The 15,152-nt window shown below is 41.9% G+C and overlaps 1 protein-coding gene across 2 annotated transcripts in view; it reads left to right on the forward strand.

Moving 5' to 3' along the window:
* The window catches only part of UNC45A (unc-45 myosin chaperone A), a 1,636,854-nt gene that overhangs the window by 1,091,210 nt on the left and 530,492 nt on the right, over positions 1 to 15,152 (forward strand). The window lies entirely within an intron of this gene.

A 15,152-nucleotide genomic window follows, 5' to 3' on the forward strand; every position in this document is an offset into this window, starting at 1 on the left:
CACTAGCCAAATAATGTCACACATTAATACTATATAATATAGTTTTAGAAAATGTGGATGTAGTAAAATGAAATATAAATTTTTCTTTGTATTATTTATTTACTTATTCACTTCCTATCATCTGACTATTCATTTTTTAGTAGTCCAGCTTGTTTTTAACAAATTTTAATTAATTTAAAGATGCTTGAAGGATTTATATTGTGCATTATTAAAATGTTGAAATGATTTTATTTTAAGCTGCATATGGTTTTATTTATGTAGTGGAATAAACTGTGTTTTTGAAAGGAGGAGGGGTGGGTGATCACATTATGGGTGATCACATTATGGGAACAGTAATTTGATTTGTTCATGACAAGTATTTAAACTGGTATTTTAAAAAAGTGTCTTATCTGATGAAGTTCATAAAGTTGATAATGTAAAGTAGACAAAAGCACTAATTGTTTTGGTTTTGTCTACTGTATCAGAATACATTTCTGCTTGTGTAATGTATATGAACCTCAACTGTCTTCTCCTTTTGGCTGCTGCCATTAGGGGTCACCACAGGATCATTGGTCCACAGAACGAGTGACAGTTTTACGGTGTCAGGTTGGGAGCCCGGCACCCAACCTTCCTCAGAAGGCGCACACACACACACACACACACACACACACACACCTAGGGCCAATCCACCTGCAGCATGTTTTGGGAATGTGGGAGGAAACCCATGCAAACACAGGGAGGACATGCAGACTCAACACACAAGGCACCCCAGCTGAGAATCAAACCAGAAAACCTCTTGTTGTGAGGCAACAACACTAACCACTGCACCACCATACTGCTTGTATGAACCTTAACTGTGTAGCTCTAAAATATCCCTTCATATCAGGTAATCCTGAAACACCTTGTTCTATTGGAAAGATCAACTTATCCCACTTGACCCCTGCTGTCTTCCCCTTCCAGATAAAATCCTTCAACTCTTTATTAATTACTGTCCACAACTCCTCCTTGGTAATAAAAATATACCTGAGCTGTATATAAAACTATAGGGACTAAAAACAGTGTCACTGTATGTGTCTTGCTATCCAGTTTCTCATTTTTGTGTTATCTGTTGTTTAGTCTCTTACATATCTTTAGCTGCCATAACAGAATCCTTTTTAACCCATACTCCTAAATACTTCATTTTATTAAATGTTTTCAGTAAGAGTTTGATCCACTTGTTAGGAATAAAGACTTTGTATTCAGACCTGCAAAGATTGAACAATTATAATTACAAATGCTACTGTGTAATTGGAACTTAATATTCAGACATCTGAAAAATAGCCACCATCTGTTCTGCCATTTACACACGGGTTTAAACAGAAAGTGAATTTAATTCTGTATAAATATTTGATACTTGGGATTATTGATTTAAAATCTTATGAGTTTTTAGAGGTCCAATGTCTACTGTTCCTATACTTATATGTATATCTTACTCAAAGTGCAAAAAACAGCTAAGCAACCCATCTATCCTGTTATCAAATATGATGGGTAAACAGATTTTTTTAAATGTTTGGAGACTGTGAGCATTTACAAACATGTATTTATAAATATTAAATATCACAAAAGTATATGGAAGTGCATTACATAACAGAGAACTTGAGACATTGCAAGAAACATTAGACTATAAAATGGAATATAGTCAGAAAGCAAGGCATATATTTTAATGATATGGTTCAACAGTTATGAGGTACATCTACTGGGCCTTCTTTTTCTGGTAGATGTCCTTCAAGAATGCAACTGCAGTCATAACATATGGGTTGTCCTGCCTCAGGCAGCCCTTGGTCGGCCAAGTCTGGGTCCGGCGTCCAGGCGTGTCGCTGTGTGATAGGCTCTCCCGGCGAGTATAAAGGCATCCTTCCTATAATCTTTCTTTCTTTTCTTTCCTTCTTCACTTTCTTGCCGCCGTACAGAAAAAGCAGTTGCAGCCGGCATTACTGTTGTGCATGTTGAAGTTGTTTAGTCATTTCAGTACTTTATTACATCTAAAGCTAGGGAACATTTTCTTGGCTCAACAAACACTGAAGAAGTATGTCTGGCCGTAATGTGGTAGAGTAAAGTTGTAATGTTTGTGAGGTCTTCCTTGCTTACTGTTACTTCCTTCTTTGGTCGGCCGACCCCCGCGGCTGCCTGAGCCAGGACTGCCCATGCTTTATGAAGCGCTGAACAGATCTATCAGCGATCACATTTTGGCCGGGACTTTGGATCTACGGCTTATATCCGTCTTCGTCGGCGGAACGACAGCTCAATCTTCAAAAGCGAGGAGGACGGGGGCCGGATCCGTAGCTCCGCTACCCTACCGATACTAGTCCCCAACCCTCCGCTAGTGCCCGGTCCCCGGGGCAGGAAGGGGCCAGCCAGCCGCTCCGCCACAGCGACACCCTGATAGCTAGGTCTTGGTCCCGGAGCGGATGCGGGTTGTCGATTTTCTCGATTTTCCCGATTTTGCATTTTTCTTGATGCGATACACCTGCTGGGCCTCCTGCTCACCATGTGGGTGGGGCTGCTCTCTATCACTGTATCTATACAAGGGCCTTGCCGCATCCTAGGCCCAGGCATAGCTCACCACGCTAAGGCCAGCCCTAAGCGGCGGTCAGGATCCTCTTTCCCCTTCTCAGGGTCTTCTCTTGCACAGATTATTTCTCTTAGCATCAGGGAAAGGCAGTCTCCCCAGAGAGAGAGGTTCAGAGCTCAGCAGAGAGAAAAGGGGAAGGGAGCAGGCAGACTGAAAACCTCTCTGGAGATTCTGCCCTACCGGGATTGGCATTCTCAGATCATTCAGAAAAGAATCTCCAGCCTATGAGGCTCTTCTGGACTCTCCTCATCAGGATCTCTTGCCTCTCCTCCTCCCTCCAGGAATTCTCCTTTGAAGTCAAAGGCTGAGGAGCATTTCCAATGGCAGGGTCAGGGGGCAGGCGATTCCAGGAAAGGGTGATGGTACCTTTCGGCTTCCTGCCTCTCTAAAGTTTTTTATTCCTCCTTTTTCCTGATTCCTTTTTAGATGATTCTTTGATTCCCTCCTCTAGCCCTGACTCTGTCTCTCCACCCTGTCTCCCCAGCCCAGGTGCAGTCCTAAGCACTCCTGGCTTGCATCTCTTTCTTTGCCCAGATTTAGAAACTTCCCTCACAGGGTCCCCAGGGGGTGGCTACCTCCTCTGCCAAGAATCCTTTACCCAAAAAACTATGGAGATGGGGTAAAAAGTTTAAGGGTAAAAGTCTATACCTCATCTATTTCTAGTCTTGATTTAGTCTTTTCAGTTTTCCTCTTAGCCTGGATGATTAATTTTTGATTTACAGCCCTAGTTAACCAGCCTCTCTGAAATCACCCTTGGAATCAAGCTTGCAGTTATCACAATACATTGCAACGAGTTACCATCCATGACACTCCAACTGTGTTATGATGTGACAGCTTAATTCCAGGGCAGCTATGACTGACACTGTGTCGTAAACATGCTTGGTGCACATGGCCACTGAGCCACATTAGAGAAGTAAAAAGATGCATGCACCTCTGGAAGAGGAAAAAGTTAAGTCAATGGCCACAGTCACAAGAGTTCATGGAGGTTTGAGCCAAAAGTGCTAAGAGAGTAGACAGTTCAAAGGATTTTCCTCAGGTTCAGCCACAAAGAAATAGAAACTGGCCTTCAAGATTCAAAAAGGGGCCTTCCACAACTCGGAGGCTCTAAGTTCAAAGGGAACAGGCGTGGCAGGGACAATACAAAGCTCCTACAGGTCCAAGGGGACGCAAGGACAAAATCAAAGAAGTGAAAAGTGCACAGGCGCACCACAAGGAGGACAACAATGACTTGGGGGCATTCATACATATCTTCAGGGCTCAGCAAGAAAAACCCTTCTAGAAGAAAATCCTGGATATAATCAACCTGACGTACATAACTTAGGATAGGACAGTACCTACATTTCATAGCCCAGACAAACCTGCCACACCATTCCACTTCAGAGGCACTCCTACAAGTTTCAAGCTGTACCAAACTCAAAGCACCATCAAAGTATTCAAGTCTCAAAGCAGTTCAAAGCTATTAAGTATAAAACAATAGAAAAGGTAAGGACTTGAGAACAAAAGGCTACTCAAGACTGTTCCTTAAAGCCTTAAGGCAAATAAAAATGCCCAAATAGGTAATTGCGACCACAGTCAACTCTAAAAACCTTCTGGATTCGGTGTGTTCAGTTCAATGCTGACAGCAACTCCTTCCCATGCTGGGCAAGGGGTCTTGGCTCAGCCTCTCACTCCTCAAACCTCAAGGCTTGCAGGACCCTGCATGTCCCAGTAAAATCAAGCTTGCAGAAAGGCTTCTCAGCTGTCTTTAGCATTATCGCCTCTCCTGCTCTCAGTATTGGCAATTTGGCTTTATCAGGTGCTCCCAGAATACCAGACGAAATGGCTAGCATCAGTAGTGGCAAACTCAGACCATCCAGATACTCAAATATACCCCTACCTGAGCTGTAAGTCTAATACAGACAGACAACAGACAAATACTGAAAGAAATCAACTATACACTACAAATTACAGAAATCCTCCCTAGGAACTGATCCTCAAAGAAATTTCAGAATATGCCACAGGACATGATTAAACTTACACCAGACCAAAACTGGACACACAAAGGCCCATGGCTACCTCTCAGAGGAAAAACAGCAGTTACCCTGCAGGCTGCAAGGAGCAGCTATGCAGCTCCTTCCTGATACCTTTGGCAAGACTTCAGGTACCTAGGGTGCAGCATCATGCATTCTTCTGATACCTTTGGCAAGACTTCATATGAGAGCGTGCTGCAATATTCCATGCTGAAAAAAGCCCACTTCCAACACAGCCACTCACTAGTTTCATCAAGAAAAAAGTATGCTTGCAAAAGGGAGGAATGGTTGTGGTACAAAAAAAGCAAGTCAATCAAACAAAGCATGCGCGCTGGAGAACCCTCAAGATTACGCAAGGTCATACAACAAGGCAATCAAAGTCATCTGCAAGAGCGCACAGGGAGAATGAACACTTCAAAAAGTATGAGAGTTTCATGCAATCCATCTGCACACAAACCAAAAAAATATGATGGCAGACGGTTCAACAATCAAGAGATAGGAGAAAAATCACATAAAAGGAAACGGCATACCCCTAAGGGGACATACAAATCCTCTGTCATGTGGTATATACCTGGACAGGGACCTGCCATTCATACCCCCTCTGCAGGCCTAACAGCTGCAAGGGGAAAAAGCACTAGCAGTGGATGCACACTGCAATCCCAGTTTATTGCCACACAAGGACAATGTACTGACAAACAACTAAGGCATCAATTTCTTGGATCATTTATCTGCTGGATGCAGCATCCAGGGGGAAGAAATCTAAAAGACATCATAAAGAGGGACATAGATCTCATCAGTACTGCACGAATCATCACCTGGATCCCTAAAAATTCAGGAATTTCCTCCACTAGCACTGAGCTCTGATGCTGTTCTCGAAGGCATCCTGAATTCCCTAAAAATTTGCCCATTTCCTCCTCTGCATACCAAGCAACACTGGAACCCACCCTGAAGATCATTGCAAGAGACAAACATTTGGCCTCTTGATAGACTGGACAACTAAACACTGGTATCTACCCACAATGAGCCACACTAACTTTCGGACAAACGTACAATCTGCCCCCTGGAGGTTCTAACCTAACACAATACCTGTATCTTACCAATCACAGAACCTAAATCATTACTTCTAGCCACAGCAGACCTATTACTATAACAAGCACATTCAGCCAAGTGGAAGAGATTCAGCCAGGATATCTGCCCACAGGAGGTCAGGATACAACACCAGAAGGTATACCTCAGATATTGGAATACGATTCAGCATCTGGGCATAGGACTCAATCACTTCACAACAGTACTAAACCTCAGATACAGATAAGACAGAGCAATATGAGGAAACCAGTGACCTCCTACTCTATCCATAAAGATTCATCTGGAGAGGAAACCAACAGCAACTGAATACAATTGTAGTCACCAGTGTTACTTGCTCCTTTGCTAAGACAGTGTACTGGAAGAATGTCTCTTACTCCAGAAAAGCCAAAACAACCAGAGATGACAAGATCAATTTTGGAAACGAAAAATTATCTCCTGCCTCCCTTTGAGCCCACAGCAACCCGGGAGATGCAATTTCTATCATGGAAAACGTTTTTTCGGGACAGGGGACCAAAGTCAGCAAGAAGAAGTTAGGAAGCCTCCCATGATTTCCACCCCTTTTTTCCATTTTTCCTATCAACTCATCTATCTTCTTGGGAACAAATCCTTCTTTCAAGCCAACTGTACTTTATGCCTGCTCTGTTATATTGTGGTTGTGGCATTTGTTTGTGTGGTATTAACAATTCATCAACATTTAGATGTATGTGATATCCTTGTTGATATTTATATGGTGAGGTGAGCACAAAGAAATGAGAAACTCTTTTTAATGGAACAAATCGGTGGCATATGGATATCAAGCAAGAGATCATTATGAAAAGAGAAGCAAAATCCTTTTTTGGATGTGCATATCAGGGTTGTCAGTAATTAGATTGCCACAAATTTTATATGCAAAGACAGTAGACAGCAGTTCATTATTACATGGGAATAACTGACATCCACCCAATGCTAACAGATCCTAGTAGTCTATCTCAATCTCTTAAGAATTTAAGAGAAGTGATTGCATGTATGTATTCTCACATATGCACAATGTATTTAAATGGATCTTGGTTTATAGGTGGAAGGGTCATATCTTGTGTATTTGAGATATGAGTATGTACTTTTATAAAATGGGCAAGGAAAACTGATCAGGCAAATTGCTAGCTGCCTGTAAATCAAATATTGAATTTCAAGCAAAGAGTTTGTGTAGACCACCTGGACCTGACATCATTTCAGTGATCCCTAGTCCCTCATAGACTTCAAATTCCAACAAATTGCCACCTTCTTGAAAAGACATTTAGCAGGGAAGATGGTCAAACACAGAAATACTCCAAAAACAAACAAAAAAACAACATAAAGCAGCAGCAAACACTAAAATTCACATCTCAACTGTTAGATTGTAGACTTTAATCATACACAAATGAGAACTATATTCTAAAATTTCAGATGTATTGCTACTTTATTGTATACAAGATGTTTCCATTTTTTCTACGTAGCTGTTACTGGAGACAAAATGATGCAATCTGTCATACAGTCTCATACTGAAAGCAAGAGTACAGTTTTTATTTACAGTAGCATAAGCCCATCCTACCCTGTGACTACAGATACTTGCATTATATGTTATGAAACAAACCAGAGATGGCTAGTAATAGCAACAAAAGAGTCTAATGATCATTTCTTGTTTACCAGATCTGATAAATTCATGACTTTGTAGCTCTTTCCAAGAAAGTAACAAGATGTCCGTTGTATATATTTCATCTTCAAGCTTGCGCTAGCATTCTGTCTGTTTAGACATTCTCTCTGCTGGTGGACTACTTTGTTTACATGTTCCTTAATTATCAGAATTGTCCATGGATGTTTTAGATGCATTGCAACAGATTTCTGTGCCAGTATGACTCGTAATTGCAGTTAGGAGAAAAATATACAAAATCCATTTCAAAAAGACAGATGAATGTTGCATCTCATGTGAAAATAATCAGACATTTAATATAAACGAACATCAACTTAAATATATTATTAAGCCTATGTAAATAATAACAAAGAACAAAACAAGAATCAGGACTGGCACAAATTAAAAACACATAATTGTAATAAAAGCTCTAAAAAACTCAAAAGTATGTTATCTGATCAGGAACAGGAAAGACACATTGTGAGGTAAAAGAATAATCTTCTGAAGCAAATGAAAGAATAAACCCCACAACCAGAAAATGAACCACAGTAGGAAGAGACAGGAAGTGAAAAACATGGAGTAAAACAGTCACCATAACTGTCATTCTAACCTAGTAGTAGTCAGATAGACACACACATACAGAGAAGAAATAATCTGCCATTGTTTAGCCTATGGAATAAATCTGGTGATACAGAGGCATATACAAATAATTTTTAAAATAGAAGTAAAATATACAAACACTGTCAGAGAAACCCCCTTAAATAAAGGTAAAATGTATACTGCCAGTTAAACCAACTTCAGAAACATGATAGGAGTGGGGAAGCATTACTGCTTACATATGCTTTTGTTCAGATGTTCATCGTGCATACAGCTGCAGTCATAACAGATGGGTTATCCTGCCATCAGGCAGGTCCTCGGTCGGCCAAATTCCAAAGTCTACTTCTGGCGTCAGTTGTCGTCGCTTCTTCCCTGACATCAGTGTGGCAGGGGTATAAAAGAGCCAGCCGACGCCATCTTCTTCAGTCTTTCTTGCCACGCGGTGCCCGAAGCAGAAGCAGTTCGCAAGTGCCGGTCGGCCAGCTCCTGAGATTTACGAAAATATTTCAGCCGAAGTCTTCTTGAAAGCTAAGTACCCCGTTGGGGAAACTTTTCTTGCCTCAGACCGATGTCAGATAAAATTAATAATTGCATTTCATGTGGGAAGCAAATACCGCATAAGAATGTCCACTCTTTCTGTATTCCTTGCTTAGGCCCAGACCACGACGTCTCGGCCTGCCGTTTTTGTGCTAGGTTCAACAAACGCACAATTAAGCGTCGGGCGGAGTTCGCCCTTCACTATTTTGGTAAAAAATTTAATTACATTATGTCGTCGGATACTCTGACTCCAGTTTTGAGTAAAAGACGCAAAGATAAGGACCGACATACGAGGTCTGTGACTTCTACTGACACCACGCTAAGGCCTACTACCGGTTCTCAGCGAGGTGCCTACGCAGTCCCTGAGTACCGATGACACTTCATTACTGGTGTCTTCGGTACCCGAGGTCGCAGGCTCCTCGGTCCCCATTCCAACTACAGAAACCAACACCACTCTTGGCGGGGGAACTCAGAGTTTAGACAGGCCTGCCATTTCTCAAGGTGTCTTCAGGCCTTCCTCCTTCTCTATTAAAGCTTTCACAAAATCTAAAGCAGCCATGAAAACTAAAAAACATGCCTAAAAACAGATGCTTAAAATGGCTGAGGATTTGATTACTCTTATCAGGGGTTCTCAACCCCCCTCGGACAAAAGGCCCAGATTAGAGGAAGACTACCCTTCCTCAGATCAAGCTTCTATTACCTCAGAACATTCTGAGGACCAGGACTATACCTATTCTCCTTTTGAAGACTCTGATGCAGAGGAGTCTATTCCCTCGGTCTCCCCCCCTGAGGACTACTCTTTTGGGGAAACCCTGCATACTTTGAGGGAACACTTTCACTGGGAAGGTCAAGATTACAGATTCCAAGAAAAGGCTCAGGGATTTTCTCTTGCCCCCCCCAGCATAGGCCCCTGGCTATCCCTCCTGTTTTAGATATATTAGATGATGTGTACACAGAAGCCAGCCTCAACCCAGATTCTTTACCTCCAGCTCCTGTAAAACCAGACAGGTATTACTGGGTTCCTGATTCACACCGGTTCCTATATAAAAGCCATACTGCTGACCCAGAAACTATTTCACAGGGTCCCAAGGGAATTAAGGCCTCTACTGCTAAAAACCCATTACCTTCAGAGAGAGATTCCAGAGCTTTAGAAAGGTGGGGGGAAAAGGTGTATACCTCGGCAACTTTAACCATGAGGGCATTAAACTGTCAGTTTCATATGTTAAAGTATCAACAGTTTTTGTTATCTCAGTTGAAAAGCAAAATGACACAACCAGAACAACCAGATTTAAAAGAGTTGCAGGATTTGTTGCATGGTGCAGAACAAGTGGGTAAACATACCTTGCAGTGTGGTTTTGATGCTTTAGAGGCCTCATGTAGAGCTGCTATTACAGGTTCTGTCATATGTAGACATGCTTGGCTCAAAGAGCAAACCTTACCAGATCATGTCAAAGCTAAATTACTAGATGCACCTCTTCAAAAAGATGTATTGTTTGGTGTTAAAGATGAGGAGGTACTAAAGAAAATGGAGGAAAAAGCGAGATCAATGCAAACAGTGAAAGATTTCCTGCAGGTACAACCTCCACGTTTCAGCAGAAACTGGCCTTCAAAAAATTGGTCCTTTCCAACCACGGACAGACCTCAAAGAGGCAGATACAGATGCCCAAGAGGTAGAGGGCAACCTCAAGGATCATTCAGAGCCAGACAGTGGCAAGCACCAACCCCAAGAGGTGGAGAAGATAGATCACAGTCATTCAGAAAGCAGACACAATGACTTCCCCCTTTACCTGCCAAGCAAAGCTTTAATGGCAGCACCTTTGGGCAGAAAACTGGCATTATTCTCAATAAATTGGCATATTGTCACAAAAGACAAATGGATTCTGGACATTATAGACAGAGGCTACAGATTCCACTTTCACACCCTTCCAAAAATGAGAGGCATGCCAAACCTGCCACAAAATCAAAGGGCAGAGGCACAAAAACAAATTTCAGCTCTCATGGACATGAAAGCTATTCAAGAGGTACCTGCAAAAGAACAAGGTCAAGGGTTTTATTCCAGACTATTCCTGGTACCAAGGAAAGACAAAGATTGGAGACCTATTTTAGACCTATCCATCCTAAACACATATTTACAGGTGCCAAAATTCAGGATACTCACATTACAGCAGCTTCTGCCCATGCTGGGCAAGGAGTCTTGGCTGGTAACATTAGACCTCAAGGAGGCATACCTGCATGTCCCTATCAGACAAGATTGCAGAAGATACCTCAGATTTCTTGCAGGTTCAACCCATTATCAATTCTCTGCATTGCCCTTTGGCTTATCTACTGCACCTAGAGTGTTTATGAAATGCCTGGCATCATTAATTGCCTTCTGCAGACTTCAAGGAATACAAATATACCCATATCTGGACGACTGCCTGATCCAAGCGGACAGCAAGGACATACTTCTGAAACACCTGGCGTTTGTAATAAAACTGTTGAACTTTCTGGGATACACAGTCAACAAAAAGAAATCAAAACTAATACCCTCTCAAAGAATAATTTTCCTGGGTGCCAGCTTGAATACAACCACCCAGATGGCCTACCTCACGCCAGACAAACAAGGGCAACTATCTCAATACTTCAGCAAAATGGCAACCTTCACCAGGCTGACTGCAAGGAAAATCCTGCAGGCTCTGGGATTCATGGCATCTTGCATCCTTCTGATCCCATGTGTAAAGCTGCATATGAGGAAACTTCAATGGTACCTAAAAAACTTATGGTACTCAACACAGCCACAGTTTGGAAACAATTATACCACTCATTCCATGTCTTCAAAAGGAATTTCTGTGGTGGGCTCAAGCATGCCAAAGAAACGTAGGTCTTCCTTTCTGCGTACCTCAAGCAACTCAAATCATCACAACAGATGCCTCGGACTACGCCTGTGGGCACACATGACAGATCAGTGCATTCAGGGAAGATGGTCCCAAAAAGAGAAGCACCTACACATCAACCAAAAGGAAATGCTAGCAGTGCAAAATGCTATTATGGCCTTCAAAGACCTACTGCATCCAGGCCAGCTATTGATAAGGACAGACAACACCACAGTGATGTGGTACATAAACAAACAGGGGGGAACTCATTCATACCCCTGTGCAGACTAGCCATGACCCTATGGAACACAGCTCTGGAATTGCAAATCCAACTTCAGGCACAATTCCTGCCAGGGAAGGAAAACACACTGGCAGACAGCCTAAGCAGAAATATGACAGATCCACACGAATGGAAGTTGCATCCTCAAGTTTTCGCAAAGATAACTCAGGCTTGGGGACAGCCAGACATAGATCTCTTTGCTACCCACAGAAATTACCAATTGAAAAAATGTTGTTCAAGGACCTATCATCTACAGGCCTGGAAAGTGGAAGCACTTTCCTTCAATTGGACAACGTTGACAGTCTATGCCTTTCCGCCTCTTCCTCTGCTGCCCAAAGTTCTATTAAAAGCCAGAGCAGAGAGGCTGAAAATGATTCTCATTGCACCAGACTGGCCAAGACAACACTGGTATCCGCTCCTGAAGAGCCTGACACATTCCCCACCATGGATCCTACCTCTAGTGCCTCTTCTGTTGTCCCAGCACAACTTCAAAACTCTTCACAGCCAGCTCAAAACCCTAAATCTAGCTGCATGGAGAATCCCTTGATCTCCCAACAGACCCTCCTCTCCAAGGAGGTGCAGGACGTCATCCTGGAGGCCAGAAGACCTTCTACTAGAAAAGTCTACTCTGCCAAATGGAAACGATTTTGTGCCTGGAATCAGAAAAAGGGCCAGAATCCTTGGGTAATAAACTTACCACAAATTTTACAGTACCTAACTGAGATGTTAAACAGTGGACTTTTCTTCTCCTCCATCAAAATCCACGCTTCAGCCACTTTATTCTCTCATCCTCTTTTAAGACAGTTCCTCAGAGGGACAAGGAATATAAAACCCCCAAGGAAACCACCAGTCCCTGCTTGAGACCTCAACTTCATATTGGAAAAACTGACCCTTCCTCCATTTGAGCCAGCTGCTTCTACAGAACTACAATACTTGTCATGGAAAACAGCCTTCCTTCTGGCTATCACCTCAGCACGCAGGGTTTCGGAAATACAGGCCCTCATGGCTGTGCAACCTTTCATCATTTTCCATCAGGACAGAGTTTCCTTACGAACCAACCCTACCTTTATGCCAAAGGTAGTATCCAGGGTAGCCTTGAATCAGACTATCCAATTACCTACCTTTTACCCTAACCCACAAAACAAAGGGGAAAGACTACTGCATTCCTTGGACATTCACAGACAACTTTGTTATTATTTGGACAGGACAAAGCCATTCAGGAAATCCGAGCAACTCTTTGTGTTCTATGCTACAGCTGCTCAAGGAAAGGCTATCTCCAAACAGACAATCTCAAAATGGATAGCCCACTGCATACGCTTTTGTTACTAATTTCATGGAAAAGCTGTAGGCATAGTTTTTATTCAAACTAAAGGGGTGCTTGAGCACATAAACTATGGCTAAGCTAGGCTTATAAATGCCCCAGGGCAGATAGCCTAGTATGAACCACCTAACCTATGAACAACCTAACCCACCTTCAAGCATAAGATCCCACTCCACAAGGGCTACAGCTACCTCTGCAGCTTTCCTCAGGGGGGTTCCTACCAAGGACATTTTGGAAGCAGCCACGTGGAGTTCAGTGCACACTTTCTCCAAACACTATCACCTTCCACTTTACCCTAAATCTAGAGCGGGATTTGCCACAGCTGTCTTGCAGGGCACCCTTGCTCCTCCTAGTTCCACGTAGTGCCTGCCACCCCTACTTAGCTTTGGGATTCTTCCCATCTGTTATGACTGCAGCTGTATGCACGATGAACATAGTACAGTTTTGTACCTACCATAAATGTAGATGTTCAAGTGCTCATACAGCTGCAGTCCAGGTCCCCCCCTCCATCCCCTCTTAGGACAGGCCTTATGACATACACCTTCTCATACAACCTATTTGGGGTATTCCTTTATGGTGTATTTGCTTGCAACTACTGTTTTTATGATTATTCTATATTGCATGATTACATAAGTTTATGTTTTGCCTTCCTTCTGGGGGCACATGACATCTGGGGCAAGAAAAACTGAAGAAGATGGCATCGGCTGGCTCTTTTATACCCCTGCCACACTGTCAGGGAAGAAGCAACGACAACCGACGCCGGACCTAGACTTTGGAATTTGGCCGACCGAGGACCCGCCTGACGGCAGGATAACCCATCTGTTATGACTGCAGCTGTATGAGCACTCGAACATCTACATTTATGGTAGGTACAAAACTGCACTTATTTGGGAGTTACTAGCAAAATGATTATCTTTGTGAGTATTTTAGGGTGTAGCAAGCATAACTTCAGCTAAACCATCGTAAGTGATGGTAGTTATTACTGTTTGCATATGTATTTCATTCATTTCTTGGAGCTGCCACCAAAATGATTACTTTTGTCAATATTGGTGATTGTGTTACCAAGAAAGTATCCAAAAAAAAGAACAGAGCCAAGGATGAAAGGTTGATCCTCCAGGTAATATCAACAGTGAAGTAAAACAAAGGCAGGATAAACCAAAACACTACTGAATCTTCAAAATGAAATATATATTAGGTTAGTGCTTTCACAATCAAAATGACTGTTTCTTCAGACTATTAACAGCAGTCAACATGACTTAGCATTTAAAAGTAATGACAGCCTGTCAAAAACGCCCTGTACATTCAAATAACCAGTCACAATGCTGTTTTCATTAACTACAATGTATTCATCCAATAAACATCATATTAAAATACTTTTGTAACCTATCAACAACTCTCTACATATTAAAATAAACCAATCATAATGTGTTATCTTCATTCATTAAAATACAATCCAAAGCTATCAAAAAATAAACATCATGTTAAAATACAATGCAGCCAGTCAGAAAACCCCATACAGCTTCTAGTGAAACAAACTCATCGTATTTTATCATTCATTAGAATACAGTGTCGCTTCATTTGCAACGATCGATGCATCTTATTGAGGCTAAAGCTAGCAAGATGCATATAAAACGCATATGAAAAATGTAGACCAACCATAGTACATAAACCTTATTCATTAATATATAGTATGTTGCTTCAGTTCAATACTTTTCCAGATATAAACATCATGTTGAGAAATCAGTATAACCTGTCCCTATTTCCCTAAAGGTTGTGGCTGACCAATAATGTTCATTTATTATTTATTTATTTTTACATTTGTTAACCGGGTTAGTATGTCTGGGTTCTTAGAAGCCCTTTTTCAGCAGAGACCCAAGGAGAAAAGCTCTCAAACAAAAGTTTAAGTCAGCAAATAGTAATAACAAAGATAAACACAGATCACATTTTAAGTATACATACTTCTGAAGTAATTACATAACATGCAATAAAGGAATGTATAGAATGGATAGAAATACAATACAATACTTGTATGGAATGTTATATTTCTTCATTCACCAAGACACAGAATGCTGCTTAAGTCTGCTACAGTCAAACCGCTGAATGGAAGCATAGCACTGCCCAATAGAATATCATTGGAGCATACAAAAAAGTGTGAACAAATCAGCTTTACCCTTATTCACCAAATCAAGGCTCAGTCTGCCACTAATCAAAGATCATGCTGAAGCCTGATGTTGA

The sequence above is a fragment of the Protopterus annectens genome, chromosome 7.part0 (genome assembly GCF_019279795.1).
Source record: "Protopterus annectens isolate FY-2018-M chromosome 7.part0, PAN1.0, whole genome shotgun sequence".
NCBI lineage: Eukaryota > Metazoa > Chordata > Ceratodontiformes > Protopteridae > Protopterus > Protopterus annectens.